General features: G+C 49.5%; 1 protein-coding gene and 1 long non-coding RNA gene across 3 annotated transcripts in view; one reads left to right on the forward strand and one right to left on the reverse strand.

The window, feature by feature from the left end:
- KCNJ6 (potassium inwardly rectifying channel subfamily J member 6) overlaps positions 1–22,992 on the forward strand; it is an 82,868-nt gene that overhangs the window by 25,426 nt on the left and 34,450 nt on the right. The window lies entirely within an intron of this gene.
- Positions 1,301–7,516, reverse strand: LOC123618180 (uncharacterized). 2 transcript variants are annotated; one of them, XR_012503382.1, is made up of 5 exons: positions 7,259–7,510; positions 5,726–5,863; positions 4,650–4,778; positions 4,166–4,281; positions 1,301–3,547 (listed from the first exon to the last, which is right to left on the reverse strand). It is a non-coding gene; the product is annotated as an uncharacterized LOC123618180 (long non-coding RNA). The 2 variants fall into 2 exon arrangements; XR_012503375.1 differs by having other exon boundaries at positions 4,650–5,863; positions 7,259–7,516.

Consider the following 22,992-nt stretch of genomic DNA (forward strand, 5'->3'; position numbering starts at 1 on the left):
GCAGGGCAGCACAGGATTTCAGGTTTCAGCAAGATGGCTGGGGGATGTGAGAATGCATTTAGATTACACTCGGCATGGTCGGCTTGCAGGGAAAGAGGGGTGTTTGCCACACTGCAGAAGAATTTCTGGCTTCAATTCAGAAGCCTTTATGTATTTACAATAAGGAGAAAACCTCGGGCACTGGAATGTCCACCCTGCGGTGTGTAATCCCATATTGCTGATACAGGGGCTGGGACCCAAGGAGCCATTAGCCTTCCTGGCTTCCAGTAGACATGTTCCCAGCCCAGGCTGTCCCAAGCAAGGATGCTCCTGCCACCCTGCTCTAACCCAGGCCTGCTCCGGAAGCCCTTCTGAGGGCCAGGGCGGTGTGAGCAGATGACACCCTCCGTCCGAAGGGGCCGCCTTGGGTCCTAGGAGGTACCCTGCCCTCTGGGGGCCACAGGTCCTCTGTGTTAGGGAGGAACAGCCCACTGTGGCAGCAAATGGCCATCCTGGGCCTCACATTCTTCAGAAACGAGCTTTATTTGGCTGAGTATTCTTAGGAGCTTGAATTCTTCTGCCTTCAGGAAGGGTATGCTCTGGGTTTCCCCACAGGGCCCCCTCCTCGAAATCTCCCCACCCCACACTCATCCCCTCCCTCCCCAGCCAGTCTGTGTCCCGGCCCCTGGGCGCGCAGGAGTCTGAGGCCTGTGACCCTTGTGTCCTGAACATCATGTGACAAAAGAGAGGAGGCTGTGGACATCGAAAGCAAGAAACAGGTTCAAGGCATGGTTTTGTTTGTTTGTTTGTTTTTAGATTTTTTTTAATTGAAATATAGTTGATTTACAAGGTTGCATTAGTTCTGGTGCACAGCATAGTGGTTCAGGCACACACACATAGATTCTTTTTCATATTCTTTTTCATTGTAGGTTATTACAAGAAATTGAATGCAGTCCCCTGTGCGATGCCTTCAGACCTTGTTGTGTATCTATGCTGTATATAGTAGTTTGTATCTGCTAATCCCAAACTTCTAATTTGCCCCTCCCCACCCCTTTCCCCTTTGGTCAGCACAAGTTTGTTTTCTATGTCTGTGAGTCAAGGCCTGTTTTTTAAATCATAATCATTCTTTCCCACCCAGACGAGAGGCACCGACCGCAGTCCTCCACCCACACAGCCAGCTTGACTTGGGTGATGAATCTCTCATTTGCTTCAGTCTAAAGCAGTTAGATTTTGCCTGTCACTGTCCTCAGCTGTGCATGTTAAGAGTTGCCCAGAGCAAAGCCATCTGATTGCCAGGGAAGGATCAATTTCTGCTTCCTCGTTTTTTTTTTCATTTTCATCTCGATGTTTTTACTTTAAAAGTGCTAGTTGCACGTGGTAAGAAATTCAAATAGCATAAAAGAATATATAACAAAAACACATCCCCGGCCCACCCTCTCTTTGCCAGGGCCTCTCCTGGAAGAGATCTGCTCACAGCCCGTGGCATGCCTTCCAGATACGTTCCATACTTACTCAAGCATATGTCCATACGCATTAATACATATTTATATTGTGTTGCCCAAATGGAAACATACGTTTTTGCCCATGGTTGACTGCTTTTCTAAAAATATAATGTATGTAAGTATTAACATATTCTTTTTAAACTGCAAAGTAATATCCCATTTTATGGGTGTCTGCTCATTTGCATAGCTAGTGCTCTGCTGATGAATATTTAGATGGCTTCCTACATTTTTTTCCATTACAAACAACACTGCAAGGAAACTCTTTGATTTCCCTAAAATAGAATCTCAGAAGTAAGATTGATGGGCGAAAAGAGGATATGCATATTTTGCTTTTAAAGATGCTGCCAAATTGCCCCCCAGAGGTTGTGTGGATTCACAGCCCTCCCTCCAGAGGGGCGCGGGCCGCACGCACAGACGTTCACCCTCACTGGAGGCAAACAGCTCACTGATCTTTGCTGGTTGCGTGAGAGAAAACGAGGCGTCATTTACATTTCTTAGAGTGGAGTTGAGCATTTTTTAATATATTTACTGGTGCTGCTTTCTCTGCCCTTTGCCCATTTTTTTTTTCAAATGGATTTTTAGCTTTTTCTTCTTGATTTGGAAAGTCCTGTTTTATACAAAGAAAATTCACCCTTTCTTCATCACGTGCCATGCAGATGCATGTTTCACAGTCTGTCCTGTGTCTCATGGCTTTCTTTGTTAATGATATTTTTATTCTTTTACCTTTGGCCTGAATATTTTTATAATGGTTTTATTTTATGTAGTGAAACTTACCAATATTTTTCCTTATGAGATCCTAGTTTTGTGCCATAGGCAAGCTCATTTTTCAGGAACACAAGAGTAGAGTTAGTCTTGCCCCTATTCCTATGTTACTAACATGAAATGACTGCCTTGTTTTCCCATAGTCCTTTTAACAGTCTAACTTTTAGACTGAGATCTTTGACCCAGCTGGACTTAGCTGGGAGCCCGCTTGCATTTCACTCTGAATGACTTCCTGGTTGTCCTAACACTGCCCACTGAACAGTCCATTCTTTTCTCCGCTCACTTGAATTCTCATACTTCGTGATTTTGCCTGACCATCCTCAGCAGAAGAAAACACAAATCGATAGTAAATATTCCTGATCTTTTGGTTTTAGTGACTGCTTCAAATATCAGTCTGAGCTCCTCTAAGCTGCCTGTGCCCACATGACCTTTCACAGTTGTTATTGTTGAACTGTGTCCCCCAAAACTGAGAAGGTAAAGTCCTAACTCCCAGCACCTAAGAATGGGGCCTTATTTGGAAACAGGGTCACTGCAGACGTAATTAGTTACAATGAGGTCTTACTGGGGTACGATTAGGTCCCTCATCCTAACCCAATATGGCTGCTGTCCTTATAAAGGGGGAAATTTGGACAGAGACACGTGCTCCCTGAGAGCATCATATTAAGGTGAAGGCAGCGATCAGGGCGGGGTGGGGTGGGGGGATGTAGTGCATCTCCAAGCCAAGGAAGGCCAGAGAGGGCCAGCAAACCAGCAGAAGCTAAGGGAGAGGGTCTTGCAAAAGACCGTCCATCACTGCCCTCAGAAGAGACCAAACTGCAGACACCTTGATCTCAGACTCCGACCTCCTACCACCCCCATCAGGCTTTAAGATTTCCTTCCCTCTTCTGCCAACAAATAAGCATGCCAAGCTGGGAAAACAGGCCTTGAAGAGACAGTGCATCCGAGATTCCTCAGCTGAGAAGTATGGTCTGCAGTGTATTCACTGAACTGCAGCAAAGCCAATGGGCGCAGAGGAGGGGAGGTGGGAGGAGAAAGATGATGGTTTCTGGGAACCCTGAGGAAGAATTTAATCAAAGCTGCTCTCTTTAAATACTGTTTTTCAAAAAGCAAGAACCTTGAAAATCCGTCCAGGAATGGGGCTTTCTTGACTGCCACGTCTCTGGGCGTCCAAGCCATGGCTGTCCCCGGGGGATCCACACCTGCGACACTGGCTCCATCTTTTCCCGCAAATACGACTTTTCTTTCAGGCTTGTTGGGGTGTCTATGTGAATTTTTGGCGATGTCCTGTGGCTGATTTCCTCCCTCTGGGAACACACAACAGAAGAAATTATCATGTAAATCAGGATGGTGATATGATCCAGGGGACACATGTTTCCAGGAATGTTGCCCTCGCTTGACGCCAGAGATGGAGCGCAGTGGGTGGGCGCAAGCTGAATCTACTTGGAAAGGCGGGCTGGGCGGCGGAGCTCTGACTCGGCCAGAGAGTGCCGTTCCCGAGGGTCTGCTCCTTCATGAAGCATCCCTGCCCCTGCTCCCCACTCGCTCCAGAGCTCCCGAAAACTGCTGGGCTTGCAACACCTTCCTGGCAGGCTGCAGGGGCAGACAGGCGCCCTTCTGTAGTTCTCAGCAGACCACTCGGGTCACTGCTCAGGCACCAGCCCATCTGTAGGGGGTAAATCGGTGACCCCCTAAAAGATGAGTTTATGCCCTAAGCGCCAGTCCCTCTGAATAGGGCCTTATTGGAAAGAGGGTCCTCGGAGATGTAATTAAGCAAAGAATTCCAAGATGTGATCATCCTGGATAACCCACGTGGTCCCTAAATCCTGTGACAAGTGCCCTTATAGGAGACAGAAGAGAAGAAGGCACAGAGGAAAAGGCCATGTGAAGACGGAGGCAGGGACGGGAGTGATGAGGCCACAAACCAAGGAACATCTGGAGACACCAGAAGCTGGAAGAGGCAGGAAGGATCCTCCCCTAGAGCCCGCAGAGGGAGCCCGGCCCTGCTGACACCTGGATCTCAGACTTCGGGCCTCCAGATCTAAGAGAGAAAACATGCTGTTCTAAGCCACGCAGTTTGTGGCGATTTGTCACAAGATTTGGCAGCCACAAGAAATTAACACACCATCCCTCCGAGTAGCCCTCCCCTTCTGCTGTCTCTAAAAGGACATCTAAACAAATAGTATTTGTGGAATAAAGGGACCAGCAAGACAGAAAAGCATCAGGCCCAGGGCAGTCCCTCAGCATGTGGGCACACCAGACCTCTTTCCCCTAAATAAAGAAATAGAGCAGCAGGTAGCCGTCACCATCAACAGACAGCCATGGGACTCCGTAGTGGGTGAGCTCAGTGGGCCTAGGCGGCTGCCCAGAGCCCCAGCCTTCCAGAAACCACCACCCCCCCCCCTTTACCTTCTCTTCGTTTTCTTAGCTTTTTCGTTGTTGCCAGCTGACTTCACTCGCATAATTCACCAGCCACGTAGACGTTCACAGAGAGAAAGTTTAATGAACAGCAAGACGAGAAAACATTATATGTGTTTCCTTTTAGAATCAAAAAAAAAGGTTATAAAGAATCAGACTGAGTGCAGACATTCCTAAGGAAGCAGGGCCTCTAGGGACAGATCAGAGTGAAGCCAACAGGCTTCTGTCAGAAGCTCCTGATCAGATTACAGGTTTATATTCGGCTCAGGGCAACACAGGATCCTGCACTAAATTCACTGATAAGCATCCATCACTCTCCTCTCAGACCGAAACCAATACAGAACCATCCACAGAAGATGGAGAGAAGGGCCCAATCAGAGAAACTTAGCCAGTTATCAAATTACCACCTGGCTGTTTCTAGGTGATCCTTCACTTCAGTTGCATTACCCCTGCCAACACCTTGGGGAATTCCTCCACTAATTTGAGAGTCTCAAGTTGTTGCCTCCAATGAAGAAATGCCAGGAAAAGTCAAGCATCGAGAACACTCAACCCCTGGAGAGTTAGAGAGACGAGAGGCAATCTGGGCCTTGGCATTCTTATTTCTGAGGGGGCCATGGGACTACGTGCTAAATCTACTCTTTGATATGTACCAGGGAGATTTCTTGAAATTGCTTAGAAATCTTGCCATCAGCCCTAGGGAGTCACAGCTCCCTCTGCAACCAACATGTTGCTCACCCCAGTGCCCTTGATGGGAAACTCTGCAGAAATCTTCCAGTAGCAGTGGGTCCCCCTCTCGAGAGAGAGAATGGACTCTCCAGTGAGCACTGAGGTCTCAGAGGTGTGGGTTGAAAAAGCTCCAGGAAGGGTCGTGGAGATGGTGGCTGCACTGTTCTGTGCAGTAGGCATGTTAGTCTGGGCTCTCCGGAGAAAAAGAACCAGTGGGATAGGGATGGGTGGATGATAGATAGATAGACAGACAGACAAACAGACAGACAGGTAATAGCTAATAAATGGACATAGATAGATAGAAGACAGATAAAGACATTTATTATAAGGAACTGGCTCACATAGCTATGGAGGCTGAGAAGTCCCGCAATCTGCAGTTGCCAAACTGGACACTTGGGAGAGCCAGTGGTGTAGTCCAGTCCAAGTCCAAGTCCAAATCCAAGTCCAAGTGCAGAGGCAGGAGGAGACCAACGTCCCAGCTGGAAGACAACCAAACAGAGGAAGCAAAACCTCTCTTTCTCCACCTTTTTGTTCTATTCAGGCCTTTAACGGGTCGGGTGAGCTCCACCCACGTTGGGGAGGGCCTTCTGCTTTACTCAGTCCACCAATTCAAATATGAACCTTTTCCAGAGACACCCTCACAGACACACCCAGAGTAACATTTGACCAAATATCTGCACACCCAGTGGCCCCACCAAGTTGACACGTACAATTAACCATCATGGTACGGATACCAAAGGTTTCAATGGCAGCCACGTGGGGCGCAGAATCGGCCGAGCAGCCGTGCTGTGGCTTGGGCAGTGACTGTCCTTGGAGACTGGTGCAGTCTCAGAACCTGAGCTGGGGGTGGGGGGCATGCTAGAGGGTCCTGGGAAGCACAGGTCTGAGAAACAGCCCCGTCACAAGGACCGAAACGGGCAGGCCCTTGACGGCAGCCAAACGTTTGGGAAGCCAGCAGAGACGCTGTCACCATGCACGCTGGCTTGCCTTCCTGCAGGTGCCCTTAGTCAGTGGCTCGGCCGGGCGCCGGCTGATCGGAGCAGGGTCCCGCTCTCTGGTGAGCAGAGTCCCATCACCCTCACACACATGGTTCTTGGTTACATATTTCACTCTGATCTGTCCCGAGAGGACTTGTTTCCCCAGGAATTCCTACACCAAGTTGGAGTCTCCATATGCTTTTTCTCCCAAAAGGGAGAAAAATAAGTAAACAGCAACAGAACATGAGCTGTTGTTTATATGTGCTCCTGGCCAGTGGGGAAGCCACTTGAGAAAGAGTGAGTGGAATCTACATGTCTAGCCTTCGTATCTGAGACTTAAATTTTTACAAAGTGATTCTCTGTAGGTTATTTATTTATATACAAACATCTAGCTAGAGTCAAACAAGAATTTTAATAAAAGGAGTCACAATGTTAACTGGCCCTTCTGCTGACTCAGGGCTTCCTTGGGCACCGATGCCCACAGGTAACTCTCAGTTGCTTCAGAAATGAGTCATGAGGATGTTCGGTAAAGCCCTGTACGGTCAGTAGATAGGGTTTTTTCAACAAAGTCTAGGAGGGGTGTGAGTTCGGCATGCTGGCTCACTGCATAAGGCAGCCAGGAGAAGGCACTGAGACCAACGGAGCTCTGGGCACAGACGGTCCTCCCACAGTGACCTCACTCCCCTTCCTTCACTCCCTCACTGGCCAGTGGACACCCTCACCCTCGTGCTGGGTTTGGGTTGCCAGATCTCACCAGCTGGTTAAGATGAGGGCTGAGTCCACCTTCCCTTCACCCAGCAGGAACTCTCCTTCTTCCCCACTCTTCCACCTTTGCCCCAAATTCATGCAATTACTACTAATAAAGTTAAAAATAAGTCGCATTGACTGAGTACTTACTGCATGCCAGGCACTGTTCTCAATCCTGTGTATGTACAAATTCACAAAATCCTTACTCCTCTACAATGTAGACATCATTATTATCACCCTAATTACATGGGTGAGGAAGCAGAGGGAGATTTAATTAACTTGTCCGAAGGCACAGAGCTTCTGTACTGGTTCTCTGTTGCTGCACAACAACCTGCCTCTAAACCCAGTGGCTGAAAACAGCAAATATGTTTCTGTAAGTTAAGAATCAGGAACTGCTTTGCTGGGCGGTTCTAGCTCAGGATCTCTCAGGGGCTTGCAGACGCAGCCAGGGCTGCAGTCTCCTGAGGGCTTGATGGGGCTGGCGGATCCACATCCACATGGCTGTTGGCTGGAGGCCTCAGTTCCTCCCCTTGTGAGTCTCCTTACACGCTGCCTGAGTGTCCTCACAAGGTGGCAGATGGTTTTCCCCAAAGCAGGCGGTCCAAAGAAGACAAAGGGAAAGCCTCAGTGCCTTTAGTGACCTCATCTCTCAAGTCACACATCATTACCTCTGCTTTTAATTAGTAGTTCTAAATGAGTTACTAAGTCCTGCTTTCCTGATAAGCCCTGCCACTATGAGGTTGTTCTGACTATCCACTAAGTTAGCCAGCGACTTCTCTCTGGTCCCATAGGACTTTGTACATAGCACTCAAATTGCATTTAACATTTTGTGAATTTACACCCTCGACTGGAAGGATATCTCTGTGAGAGTAAGGTCTGTGGGCCAGGCAGACAGCAGGCACTCCAAATGTGTGTGATGAGTAGATGGATGGACAGATGAATGGATGGGTTGTTGGCTGGTTGGATGGATGAAGTGATGGATGGGTGAGTGGATGAATGTGTTGATAAGTAGTTGGGTGGGGAGATGGAAGGATGGATGGATGGATGGATGGATGGATGGATGAGGGTTGGATAAATGATTGGATTCATGAACAGTTGAGTTGGTAGGTGGGTGGGTGGATAGATGAATGGAGACACACAGCTTCTGATATTATATAGCTCACAACGTTCCAATAAAAATAAGATTAACTATATAATCTGGAGAAATTTACTAAAGAAAAACATTATGGAAAATAGCCTAATCAGGATAAAACCATATGAAAAACAAAGCATAAAATTTTAATACAAACAACAACAAAATGGAAGGAGAAAGAAAGGAAGGGACAGGGGAAGAAATGAAAGGGCAAACAAAAGCACCAGTATTTTGCAAACCCAAAGATTTGGCTCCCTTGAGTAATACTGTTTTTTCCCCAACAGATTGAAAATAAACTGTCTGGGCCAACTTGCTCTCTGGGTAGGACACAGGCCGCGTGTGCCCAGTGTGCCACAGGAGCAGACCCAGCACTGAGCTGTTGCCATGGAAAAGCCATGGTCCCCAGGCTGTGTTTTCAGAAGCCCTCCCCCTCCCTGCCCCTGGGCTGTCAGGCTGCAGCAGTTCGGAGCTTGCCTTAAGCCACAGGAGGGATTGGTCCTGCAGTCAGAGGCAATAGTCCAAGGCCAGCAGGGCAGTGGGCACGCGTCATCCTGGCATCTGGGAGGAGGGACTGGAACCAATGATGGATTTCTGCCATTGGACAGACAGAGCTCCCTGCATAGCCTCAGCCTGGCCAGGAGCCGGATCCCTACAGTCAACTTGGACCAGGACTGCAGTCACTCCTGATAAGGTCTCAGGTCCCTATGCTGGGGACAGTGGAGGTCGTGAAGGGGATGCAGAGCCACTGTGAGACCAGAGAACCCCAACAATGTGGGCAGAGCCCCTCCACTTTCTCCCGTGGTTCCTCAACCTTGGCCCCACTAATATCGGAGCTTCTTTGCTGTGGGGCCATCCTGTGCATCGTACGGTGTCTTGCAGCAGCATCCCTGACCCCCGCCCTCCAAGTGCCAGTAGTGCGCCCGCCTCCCCTAGCTGTAACGATCAAAAGTGTCTCCAGAAGTGGCCCATGTCCCCAGGTGGACAAAGTTGCCCACTGAGCACCACTGTTCTGGCAGGAAGGTCGACCACTCTGCTTTCCCACTGTCCTGTTCATTCGCTTGTCACCTCCCTACAGGCCGGCCCTGGGCACAGCCCCTTCACTCACGTGACCCCAGCTGCCCAGGACCATGTGGCATGCCCACAGCCCTCGGTGGGGGCTCCCCTCTGAGGTCCTTCCACAGGACACTGAGGGTGTCCATTGCGTTCATTCCATAATGTTTTGTCAGTGTTCCACAATGATGTATCAGGTGCCCAGTGTCGGCTGGTAGCGGGGTACAAGGGTGACCAGAGGGCAGGGCCTGCCCTGGGGAGTTTAGAGCCCACCTGCCCACCATGAGCTCCTTGGGGTCACGGGACAGAGCTGGGACAAGACTTCCTCTCTTATCACGCACCCTCTTCTCGGGGCTGGAAACTTCTGCTCAGGGTGGGGCAGAGCGGAGGCAGCCAAGGACTGAGGCATCCCGGGGCTAAAGGCACCACCCCATTACACCCCTCCCAAATCCCGGGTCCAAGGAGAGATCAGGAGCAGTTCCTCCCGGAGGTGCTGGGGACTCCAGGACCCGAGGTGCAGCCCGAGCCGTCCCGGCGACAGCATCTTTCCCACCAGCGTTCGCAGTGACAGCCAGGTGCTCACTGTTCCGCAGTGACCAGAAAGCAACCTGGGCGGGCTCACCGTCCACGAAAGACATGCAGGCGCGAGCGCCACCTAGTGCTGCAGCGCCCACACAGCAGGCCTGGGAGGCCGCGCACGCCGGGTGCCTGGCGGACAGTTTTTAAGAACTAATGCAAAACACAGAGAGAGACACTGCTGTCAGACACAGATAAGAACTATGCACACTTTAATCACACAGGGAACTATATTCAATATCTTGTAGTAACCGTTAATGAAAAAGAATATGGAAAGGAATATACGCATGCGTGTATATGTGTGACTGAAACGTTACGCCGTACACCAGAAATTGACTTAACGTTGTAAACTGACTATACTTCAATTTAAAAAATAAGTTAGAATTAAAAGAATAGATAAATAAATAAAACCAGTGCGTTCCCTCCCTGAAAAACATCCTTCGACTCTACCCCCTCCCTTGTCAGGTTTAATCTGTGCGTGTTCGTATCTCCCAGGCAAAGGCAGAGCCGTCAGCCCTGGGACTGCAGACGATGGAAGGAAAGAGCTGCGGCGTTTGCACTAACCCTAAGCCAAGCGCAGTAATGTGACAGCGAACAAAGCTGCTCAGGTCTCCTGGGCTCAGTCCAAGCCAGGCACTTACAACACGATGTGAAGGGTGTCCACTGAGTTAAGCCCCAGGCACCTGGGAGCTCCGGACAGGGCCGCCTGAGGCCACCCGGGAGCCCGGCGCGAGGCTGCCTGGGGGAGAGCTGCCCTTGCCTCTCCTTAGCCCTTAACTGAGCAAGTTGTCCAGATTGTATGCACCCATTCATTCGTCATTAATTGAGCACATACTAGGCAGTGTTCTCGGTCGGAGGCACGCAGCAGTGCGTGAACCAGGCCCCGCTTTCACGTGTTTGTGTGCGAGTGAGCAGGAGAGAGAAGCTCAGTGAGAAACTACGCGGGTCGGGGGGTGGGGAGGAGGGACGTGCACAAAGGAAAAGGAAACGGGGCTCTGGAGTAGGGGGTGGGTGTTGGGCAGGGGAGCCAGGGAAGGTCTCTCTGAGAAGGTAATGTTAGAACCTCCCGGGACAGGGAGAGTGTGAGCCACGAGATCGAAGAGGGAGAGTGTTCCAGGCAGAGAGAGCCTGAGTGCAAAGGCCTCGCGGTGAAAGGCAGCTTAGAGAAAGCGAGGAGGCTGGTGTGGCTGGTGAGGAGGGGCGTGGGCCGAGCTGGGGAGCGCGACACCCCTGGCACCTGACCCAGGAGCCGTCGTGGGCCACTGTGAAGGACCGCGGGCCTTTGCTCTGAGAGGGGAGCTGTGGATGGCGTTGAGCAAGGGGTGGCGAGATGTTACATGCGTTCTTAAAGGGTCATGTGGCTACTGTGTGAGCTGAGATGACCTAGGTCCAGGTTTGCCTGGGCGGAGGGGTCTCCCAGGAGGTGGTAGGACAGTCAGTGCTAAATCTGAGAGTGACAGCAAGGCTGGAGGAGCTGGTCGCCCTGGGCGTGGCTAGCGGCAGGCAGAGGGGGAGAGGCCTGCGGCAGCCATTCAGGCAAGAAGCGATGTTGGGGCAGTTTAGGTTGGAGGTGGGAGAGCCGCCCGTGAGCTCCATGTCTGCGCCTGGGCATGTGCAGGGGCTAGTGGGTTCTTCCCTGCCCCACACCCCAGAGCAGCCTGTTTTCACTGTCTCCATGGCCCCTGGATGGAGGCAGACTTCACGTGGGTGGAATACACTGTAATCACTAAAGAGAAACCCCAGAGCTAAAAGTCTCACCATGAAAGCGGACAGGTAAACCCTGCTCTTCAGCCACCTGCTCTTCCAAGGCTCCTCCAAGTGTCTCCAGTGTGTAGCCGGGATAGGTCCCAGCAAGAGGCTCTTCCCCTTCTTGCCTCCACTGATCCACCTGGAAAACTCCTACTCATCCTTCAAAGCCCAATCCATCTTTTTTGAAGACTTCCTTGCAACCCTCTCACCCAGCAGACCCCTCCCTTCTCTCTGCCCACCTCTAGCCCTGAACACACCTCTAAAATGAATGCACCCATCTATCTGGTTACCACATATGTCAGTGTCTGCATCCTTGTGTCTGACCCATCCTTGCATCCTGGTGCCCAGCACAGCATCCAGTCCTTAACTGGTGTGTGATGAGTGAGTTGAATCCATCATAGAAACAAGTGAGCCCGGCCACTGGACCAGGAAAAGCACTGTTCTGGGATATGCCCTCATTTCTGAGGCTTGGAGATGATCCTGTGCCTGAAAAAGGAAGACTGTAGCTCCAGGAGGGAGGATGGATGAGCTGGCGAGAAGCCGGGTTGGAGAAGGAAGAAGAAGCAGCCATCTCAACAGCTTCTCCTGACCTCAGGAGCATCTTACAATAGTAGGTGCTCACCATGTTTTCAGTGTGCGCGGAGCTGCCAGCCTTCCTGCAGCCAGGGTCAGGCCACCAAGAGCATGGGCACCCATCCACTGGGAGCCTGTCCTCAGTGGTTCTCAGCCATGGCTGCATCAGAACCATCTGCTGAGCTTTGAGCAAACACTGCCCACAGGCAATGACATCAGAATCTCAAGGTGGAGCCCAGGTGCCAGTTCTTTTGAGAAACTCCCAGAATCTGCCAAGCACCCCCACAACCAAGAATTATCCAGCCCCAAATGCCCTCGGTGTGCTGCTGCAGAACCTGACGTAGAGATACGAGGGGTGACCCAGAAGGAACTACCACTTACTGGCACTCGTTACACACTCAGCTCTGGGTGCTTTGCCTCTGTTCTCATTTGATTTTTAAGGGAAATAAAATGAAAGAGGTACTAGCATTGTATTCTCATTTTACAGATGAGGGAAGTGCATCTCAGACAGGTAGAGGGACCTGCCTGGGAGTTGGATGTCCCAGCAGCCTTCTTAGCAGCTCCATCCCTCATCACACACCAGCCCCCGGGTCATGCCATCCCGCCCAGATCATGAGAGTCCAGCTCAGCCTAGGGTCAAAGTATCCAGGGTGGGGCTTAGCACTACTCAACAGGAAAGAAACCAAGACTAGGGGCTCTTGGACCCACAGAGGCTGACCTCCCCCATTCCCCAATCTACCCTTTGTACCCCATCTTCTCCCCTCTCCTCTGAGCCCCAACCCGGGCTGGAATCCCTCTACTCCTAATTGTGTGGTTTACAGAAAATCACTTAACCAGTGCCTGCCTCAGTCTTCCCACCTACGAAATGAGAATTAGTAATACCTTGCTCTCAGGTTCTCAGGGCGCCTTTGGGGTGTAAAATAAGGTCACACAGAAAAGCCACCAGCCGAGGCCCCGGCGTCACAGCACTGCGCTCGCTTCTGTCTCCTCCTTCCACGTGCCTCCCGTCTATTCTCTAAACTCAACGCATACGTCCTCCAGGAAGCCTTCCCAAACCACGTCTGACACTTCCATCCTCCAAATAACTAAACCACCACACCTTTAGCACGAATTCACACGTCGCTCTCAGCTGCTGTCCAACTCCGTCAGGATGTTTTGTTTCTTAGATACACTTTAAATTGCTAAAAGGCAGTAGACTTTGAGGAAGAAAATCGCCCGTGATGCTTGTTGGATGGGTGGCTGATTTCACCCAGCAGATGCTTGGATCCACCTAAAACCCTATTTTAGTTCTGTTCTGCCTCGAACCGCTGAGAAAGGCAGGAGGGGTTCGTCCTCCTAGACAGAGCTGTGTGAATCCCAGCTCTGACTCTTACTAACACCGAAGTGGCAACTCCCACCTTGAAATTAGGTGGAATAATTAAAAATTGCCTTCCCGCCTGGTCTCACGGTTTCCCTTTACAATTCAGAAGTACTTCTGAATCCCACGAGCTTTGTCTGCATCTTGCCAGTTGCTAAAGGTTTATTGGAAAACCAGAGTGAGTCATGATTACCTCCTCCCTGGAGAAGTGACCCGTGATGCTCCACTTTCCCCACCATGGATAGCCTCGTCAGTGAGGCTCTCTCGGGAACAACCTCCCCAACTAACACTGTTTTATGTTGCACAATCCTTAACAATAATAGTAGTTACATTTATTCAATGCTTACTCCCCTAAGTGACTTCCAATCACCACTCCTCTAATCCTCACAAGGACCCCGTGAGGTTTATATTATTGTATCCCATTCAGCAGATGACCAAACCAAGCCTTAAAAAGAGTCTTCTTTTTCCAGTCTCTGTACCATTAGAGTTATCTATCCCTTAAAAGTTTAAAAGAGCCCACAGTAGACCCACTTGGATTTTTCCTCCTGGTGTTTCCTTTTCATGAAGTCTTTCCACTACCAATTCAGTTTAATAGTTATAGGACTATTCAGGTTTTTCTATTTCTAGTTAAGTCAGTTTTGAGAAGTTACGTATTTTTTAGAAATTTGCCTATTCCATCTAAATTTTCAAGTTTACTGGTATAAATTCATATTTCTTGTTACATTTTGATATCTCAATGCATCTTTAGTTATGTACACTTTTAAATTCCTAATACTGTCTATTTAAATTATCTTTCTTTCCAACTGTGTTCATCTCATTAGGGGTTGGTCACTTTCATTAGCCTCCAAAGAGTCACCTACATTACATTATTATTAATTATTAATGTAAATCGATTACATTATTGTTTTCTCTTTCATTACTTTCTGCTCTTCACTTGGTTGTCGCTTTACCTCTTTTTCTTTGTATTATTTCTGCTACTTTTCCCCTTTAAAATGGATGTTTCATTCATTCATTTTCTGCCTTCTTTTTCTTATTCTAATATGACTTAGGGTTAATTTTCTAATTCTCTAGTTTCATCCCACAAGTTTTGATATGTAGTTTTCTCTTTATTGTTCAATTCCAAGAGTTATCTAAAGTCTATGATCTCGGCTCATTCACTGACAAATTATTTGGACGTGACTATTCCCAAAAGCATGGCATCTCACTCATCTTCCTTGGTTATTGACTTCTAATTCAATTTCATTATGGTTGGAGAATGAGCTGAATGATAGCTTCTTTGGAACTTATCAAGTCTTGTTTTCTGACTTTGTACATGGTCAATTTAACACGTACTCTGGGTGTGCTTCAAAGAATGCAGTCCCAGCCATTGGATGCAGCGTTTGACATGTGTTTGTGGTATTAAGCTTGTTAATTGTGTTCTTTGTGTAGATACATGTGTTCTCACTGATTTCTTGTCTGTTTAATCAAGTACTGATAGAGACTTCATTACGATAGTGAACGTGTCCATTTCTTCTTGTTCTATTTTGAAATATATAATTAGATGTACATAAATTTAGCATATTTATATCTTCTCATGAATAGAAACTCTTAGCATCATGGAGTGATCCTTTCATCTCTTGCAGTAATTTTTGCCTTAATCCATTTTGTCACAAACCCATATGGCTACAGAAGTGTTCTTTTGGTTACTATTTGCCTGATATACCCCATTCTATTATTTTCCTTCAAGCTTTCTGTGTTCTTCTGTTCCAGGAATGCCTCTTATAAACAGGATGCAGTTGAATTCTTTAAAAATTCAGTAGGATCATCTTTGTCTTTTTACCAGGAAATTAGTTGAGTGCCCTAGATCAAAGGTCTGGGGGTGCAGTGGTTACACAACTTTCCTGTTCACATACTCCTCAAAAATCTGGGCAGACCATTCGGCCTCTCACATAGTTTTAATTTGACATCTAAAATATTTATCATAAGTTGAAATTATTGCAAAAGATTTGGGGCATATTATAAGTACTGACATTATATAATGACTACATAATTCACTTAAATATATTTCATGAGATGTAAATATATAACAATTCAATAGTTATCATCCATTTTAAAAACAAAAAGCAAGCTTTTCTTCAAACGTCTGAAATTTTAGTGTCTTTTTCTTTTTTCTCGGACTCATATTTTCATTTCACCTCCCCTACAGAATTTCATTCTAGTGCATTACACTTTTTGTGCTTCAAAATCTCTTGATCACAGTATTAGACTTCTTTACAACAAGAACATGTATATAAATTTAAATTTGAAAAAATTCTTCTCATCATAAGATTTCAAGGATTAAATTGTTTTCTTCTAGACAGATATCATTACAACATAAGAAGAACACAAATGATCAAAATATAGGTACGTTAATTTGGGGTGAATAATTATTAAGTACAAAAGCAAAATTTTTTTAAATATACATCTCCTAAGGACACGGGTGCGGTTTTTATTTTTATGTGTAGCTGTAGATTACTATTACTTATTGGTAATCTGAGACAGGGATGGGCTTTACTTCCATCCCAATTTAGTGTCAGTTTGGCTACGAGTACTGATAAGCATTATTCCTATAAATACATAAATAGGGGTAGAATGGGCATCAATATAGCTTGTCACTCGGTTCTTCGAACTTCTTTGCAGTCATTTGTTTTAAAAATCATGTATTGATTAATCATCAAAAATTATGTTAAATGATCCACAAGCTGATACATGAATTAGGCCCTGCTTCAGTTTTGTCAAAAGCAATTCCTTAGAAACTAGCTACTTACAAAAGGATCCGTTACTAGTCATTCTAGTCAATCTCATTCTCAGTTTCAAAGAATTATACAAAGGTGGGGGGGCTTTATCAAGGCTGTTGCCAACAGTATTAGTAGCTAACACTATTAACTAGTATCAAGTTAATAATCAAAGTAATCAAAATTAATTATACCAGTTACCCTTGTAGATAGGGCTCTCTTGCAGCCCATTTTCCAAAAATTTTAGAAAAATCAAAATATTCATTTCAATAGATCTTTTCAAAGGAAAAGTTGAATAGGATACTCAGTAATTAAAATTTTGGCAATATTTAATGCAAATGGTTCCCATATAAGTCTGAATGGTGTCAAAGAAACTCTACAACACTGTCTTACCTCTGATGTATGGTACCTTCTCTCAAAGAGATCTGTCTGTGTTGAAGGTGGTGAACACGCAGAGGGGATGCTCAGAGGCCCGTGGGTCCACCCCGTGGGCCTTCTCCCAAGCCCGGGTATTTCTACCACAGGGAAGCAGACGAGACGTGGAGTCCTGTGCGTGTGTGTTTGCTGCTTAGGTGACATGAGGCACCACCATCTAAGAGTCTTTGTTTTGTCCTCATGGGAACAGTACACGCTGTGGACATAGTAAGGGGTGGAAGGGGCAGGATGGCTAAAGGGAAGTTGGTACCCGTGTGCCAGCCCACCCTGCAACACGTCTGGATTCAGAACCTCCCACCTGGCCCAGAACACCTGCCCCGAGCACTCCCCACCAGGGCGGTGCGCCGAAGACCCAGAGCAGCACCCAATTACAAGCGTGTCCACAGTTCTGAGGTTTCTTATCGCCCCTTTGTCTCGGGCCTCGGGAGGTCCTCGCACTCTGGGGCATTGATGCTGGTAAAATGTGGCCATTCTCGGTCAAGGGCAATGAGACCAATGAAGAGACTGCAGGTGTGTGTCAGGCAGATGCGTCCGGGAAATGCTACCTGGACGGCGAGGCTCTGCAGGTGACGCTGTGCGGAGCGGCCTCACCACAGCGTCCCCGCGGCCATCTCACTTCCCTCCCCGCTTCCTCTTCCTGCCTCCAGGGCTTCCCTTTCCTTCCAGCTTCGTCCTGTACTGGCACTGACATTTTTATCAGGTACCAGGCGTTTTAAGTGTTTCAGAGGGGAACAGTTTTCTGGTTGTCTATGCTGCCATACCATCAGAAACGAAAATGCTTGTGTAATTTTACAAAAGGTTTTGAGTCCTCACCTGTAGGGAAGGCGGGGAGAAGCCAGAAATGTACAAGATTGAATCCTGAAGTCGAAAACTTGGGCAAGTGTCAGTCAGCCTGTCCCTGATAGTCCCCGGCGGTCGAGGGTGATCGTGGTCCAGGCACTTAGTTGAGGCTGGAGACCACTGGCTCCTCTGAGCCCCATGGCAGTGCGGAAGCTGAGGCTGGAGCTGGCGCCTACCCTGGGGGTCCTGGGGGGTGGTTAGCCCAGGGTTCCCTGCCCTCGGATGGTCTGCTCCTACCATCCAGCCTCTGCGCTTTCCCTCTTTTGTTCCTGCCTCTTTCTCTTTCTCATGCTTCCCTTTTCCATCCTCATCGTCTCAGCTACATCTCAGACCTACCTGGGTACTTATAGCATCTCTAGGCATTGGGGGTCACAAAAGATCTGCCCCATATGTGAGGGGGTGGACACTTCCCCCCACCCCCACTTAGAACAAGGGCTTCGCTTCCAGTAAGGGCAACCCGAAAGCTGGGGCTCACTCCTCGAGGGTTACTCACACCTTTTGGGTTCACTTCTACGACTCATCTGGTGTCTAGTTCACGGTCAGGAATGCAGCTTCCCAGTTAACACATTTCTCTTGTGGAACAGTGTGATCTGATTCAACCATGCTGCAGCTTCCAGGAGTGTCTGGAAAAAAACAAAACCCAGGGACTGCCTGTAACTCATCCTCTGAGCTCCACCCGCAGTTCCAAAAGCCTCTGAGAACTAAGTTCTAACCGACAAGCCCTTACAAAGCGGAGAAGCACTGGAGGCCAGGAAACTTGATTAAAATGCATCTCGTTTGAGAAAAGAGTTAAGAGTATTCCCAGCTCAGTCTCTCCAGCTAATGTAAACACGGAAAACAAATTACTCACTTGAGGAGCAAGGACAAGGAGTTTTATGTTTTGAAGTGCGGGAGCCAACATTTCCAGACAGATACTTAATGTTTTGGGGGAGGCAGAATGGAGAGGAGATTGGCCTGGGAGTTGGAGGGTCTGAACAAGCCCCCAGGCTCTGCCATTAGCTGGCTGGATGGCCCGGGGCAGGCTGTCACTGCCTCTGTTTCCCCACCTGTAGCAGGAGGCACAGGAATGGCCTCTGAGCCTTCCATTCCTGATGAGGCAGGATTCTGTGCCGCAGAGAATTCTCTTGGCCTCAGCTTCTCTTCCCCTCCCACCAGTCCTGCTTCTGGTGTTCGCATTGTCTGGGGTGCCCCTGGGAATGAGCGCAGTATTGGGGTACATCTTCTCTTTCCACTCCTTCTGTAGACAAGCCCTTTCTGCAGGGCTTCTTAAACCATCAGAAAGTTGCACACAAGCATCACTTCCGCCGGCCTGAGGCAGCACTCTAGCGAATGAAAAACTCTTCTCAAACGTTCTGCACTGCAGGGATTTTAGGACCAGTTTTATGCGGCAGAAACATGATAGAGACACTCGTGCACGTGCGAAGGCATTTCCAAGAGATCTCGGTTTTCTCATCCAAACTAAATTACAATGTCATGCTTGTCTTCAGGGTCCAAACGCTTCTGTCTCTCCCTTTAATTCACTGTGTGTTCCTGCCATGTGCTTGCGATGCTCTGATCTCGCTTTATTTTCCACTTAATCTCTAAAATGAACGTCCCTGTTACACCATGGCTGGTATGAAATCAGTTAATTGGGCCCTTACTGCAGACAGCCACGTCCCCTGCCCCCACCATGTTCAGAGCAATTCTGTGCCACGTGTAATAAAGTAATCTGTAAATAATTACAGAACAGAAATATTTACCGTAAATATTAAGAGAGAACACTCGAGAGAGACAAATGAGTCTCAGAGCTCAAGTCCAGTCCGGCCTGGTGTGATGAACTTGGGTGGCCAACAGATCTGAGTTCGAATCCCCACTCACCACTTCACCCGCTTGCAAGGCAATCTTGGGAGAGATGTGGTCATAAAACATAGGTCTGAAGCTTGCTGTTTCCCCAGCAAAGGCACTTCACGTTGCAGGGACTCCTTCAAATCAGGTGGGTCAGTTTTGAGAAATCATCACTCTATTTAACTGTCTTTTCATGATGACCTCGTTTAACTATCTTTCCACCAGAAATGAGACGGCAAAACTACAGGAGTCTGATTTTCACCAGGTCCAGAAAGTTAGGGGAGCCCCTCTGGTTCATTATGGTCATCCTGCTGGACCCTTGCCCAGCAAACAGCGTCCCCTGAAAGGAAGGAGAAGAGGAGGAAGACAGAAGAGAGTCCTGTGTTCCCCATCGAGCTCAGGCAGGTTCTCCTGCTGCTGATGGAGAACTGGGGCTCTTCCTGGGGGTGCTGGGGCAGATCTTCAACCATCTCAGAACCACCCACCCCCGTGTCAGAAGTGCCTCCCTGGGGTCCCAGTGGCTGGGCCTCATCCCAGGCCCCTCTCTAAAGTTTATGGAGCCAGAGCAGGAACACAAGTGGAGCCCCCAGGAAACACGCCTCTTCTCTCCTGTCTCCATCTCTCAACTCAGCCAGAGGGGCCGTGCAAGTTCACCCATCAGGTGTGTCCAAGCCCAGGGGCCCCACACAGTCAACTCTGCGACTCTAGCCAGCGCAGGCCTTGGAAGCCAGATCAGGGTCATTTGGGGAGGGCATTCCCAAGTCCCAGATGCCTGGGGGTTGGTGGGAGATGGGGGTGCGTGGAGCCCTAGGACTCCTCATCTCGGGGAGGAAGGCCAGCACAGCCACCAGCACAGGGGCACCCCATCCACTTCCTCAACCTCAGAAGCAGCCTCTCTCCATCCCCTGGACCTTCAGGTGGAGCAGAGCAGGGCCATCCTCCCCGTGCCCTGGACCTTCTCTCCGGGGCCAGAACACGAGCGCCAAGACACTCCCCAGGGCTGAAGGAGGAGCGAACACCCCTCATTCTTTCCAGGGTCTTCCAGCACCTTCCCCAACAGGAAGGGCCTGGGGGCCAAGCGGTGTGGGAGCACCTCTGTCCTCACCCCAGCAGGATAGCACCCCAGCCAGAAACCAGGCCGAGGGTCTGCTCTCCAGGGCAAGGTCCAGGCAGGCAGGCTGGAGAGTGACAAAGATGAAAATTGCTCTTGGATCCGAGGCCCGCTCCCAGCTTCCGAGAGCTGCTCCTGGATCCCTCCCTGCAGCTCTGGGCAGCCTGGACGGGAAGATGGAGGTGGCACTGAACTGCCCATTTCAGAAGTGGAAGCACCAGGGGCCAGAGGTCAGCCCAGAAAGAGGGCCACCGAGTATCTTTCACACCACAAACCAACCTGGGTCTGCAGCTGCGCCCTCGGTAGGACCCAGCAGAGAGAGGGGAGACAGTGGGGACATTGAGGCGGGGCCCTGAGCAATCATCAGGGGTCTAAAGCCAGCGAGCTCAAACCTGGCATGCATCTTCCAGGGAGGAGGTATTCAAGACTGGATGCAACACAGAAGGAGCCCTGAGCGGTCTGATGAAGGCGCTGGCCTCCGGGAGTAAACACCTGCCTGCAGCACTGGGCCAGGAGGAGGGGGTGGTGGGCAGCGGACGCCAGTCTCCAGGGCAGGAGTGCGCCTTTTGTGGGGCACAGCCACATCGCCCTGCACCCAGATGCGAGCTCCTGCGCGGCTGATGTGATGTGCACGCCCTGTGCCTGCCCAGTCCCCGCCGGCTGGGCCAGGGTGATGGCCAGCACCACCGGCTCTGTCTCTAAGCCCACAGGGTCCCATGTGTCATGGGACTCGGAGAGAAATCGACAGACAAGGGTGGTCGTGCGATACCAAGTCCATGCATTCCCGCTCTCCCCCTGGGGCTGGGCTGCACATGTCAGCAGCCAACTCCAGAAACAGGAGAGGAGATGGCAGGGACAGTAGCTCCCCCCAGTGGAGGGACAATGTTCTTCAGAACTGGCCCCAGCATCGCACCTGTTGGCCTGGCCTCCTACCCGCCTCTGTCTCCTTTCTCTTCCATCTCAAGGCTGGGCTCTAGGTCACGGTCTCAGAGGAAGAAATGCTGTCCCTCACATGTGAGTCACTGCCACCAGGAATGCCCTGGTCATCAGGAAGAATCAAGGTGTTACTGTGTCCAAACTGGTCCTGCTCAGCCCACAACAGGCCAGTAAGTCAGGAGACGAGGTGTTGGGGCAAGGAATAACGACTTTATTCCACAAGCCAGCAGACCGAGAGGATGGCAGACTAAAGTCCTGAAGAATCATCTCTCTTAAGTCAGAATTCAGGCTCCTTTTATACTAGAAAGGGGACGGGCTGTGGTTGGTTGTTGCAAACTTCTTGATGTCAGAACCCTTAGTTCTTGCAGCTGTCCATGTAGGTCAGGTCATAGTGTCCCTGTAAACCCCCAACAAGACAAATGCTATTCTCTGTTCTGCAACTTCTTATCTCTACACTAATGGGAAAGTGTTCTACCCTTAAGGGCCAGAGCCTTGAGGACGGGCTCTCCTGCAGATTTCAGGCTCTAGGCCACGTTCTGTTACAAAAGGTGCAGAACCAGCAGGACTCAGCACAGGAGACCGAGCCCCGGGTTGGAGCCAAGGGAACAGACCTCATATGGAGTCAGGCTTGTTCCTCCCTATTACAAAGGGAAGGCCTTGCATTAAGGCCAAGAATCAACTGAACAGTAAAGGGAGATCACTTCCTATCACTTCATAAAATGAGAGTTTTAACTTTGCAAAGAATTTTCCCATCATTCCTCTTGTTCATCCTCCCCCACCATGTCCATCCTCTCTCATCGTCTACACTGCACGGCCTGCATAGAGATGTACATGAAATCCAGAATTAATTCTTCCTTGGAATAAAGAGTCTGTTGAAATTCTTGTAAAGAACATCCAGTGAGTTCATTCCGCTCCTTTGTAAATAACAGCAGCTTTGATTTGCACGTCACGTTCAGAGGTGTCATCTTGGAAAGCGGAACTACTTCAGAGAGTAACCTGGCTACCGCTGTGGAGGCTGTTGGTCTGGGAGCTCAGGGGCTCACCTCCAAGCCCTGGGTGTCAGTTAGCCTCCTCACTGTCAGTAACACGCGTAACGCACACCCACACGCTCATCCACGCTCAGACATACTTCCCTCACACTCACGCACACACTGTCTCCCACACACATTGTCACATGCACACTCACACACTCAATCCCTCTCTCTCTCTCACACACATACACACACACACACACACGAGCTGGAGCACAAAGACAAGTGTCACAAGCCCAGGCGGGACAAGCTAAGATACAGTTGGACCCAAGAGCTCACACGATGTCGTGGGGGGACCTTGCCTGCCTCCGTCTCTCAGCTGCACTTCCTGGGTGTTGCCTCCGCGGGCCAGCCGCTCCCACACCTCCCAGGTTCAGGTTCAGTGGGGAAGGGCTAAGGCCCTCTCCCGCCGCTCCCGTGAGCTCTGAGAGCCACCGCGGTAGGGTCTGTGCTGGAGTGGGTCGACTTCACACTTTGAGGACCGTCCTCCCTGGCATGGGGCCATCTTACCTGCGTT

The sequence above is a fragment of the Camelus bactrianus genome, chromosome 1, assembly GCF_048773025.1.
Source record: "Camelus bactrianus isolate YW-2024 breed Bactrian camel chromosome 1, ASM4877302v1, whole genome shotgun sequence".
Lineage (NCBI taxonomy): Eukaryota > Metazoa > Chordata > Mammalia > Artiodactyla > Camelidae > Camelus > Camelus bactrianus.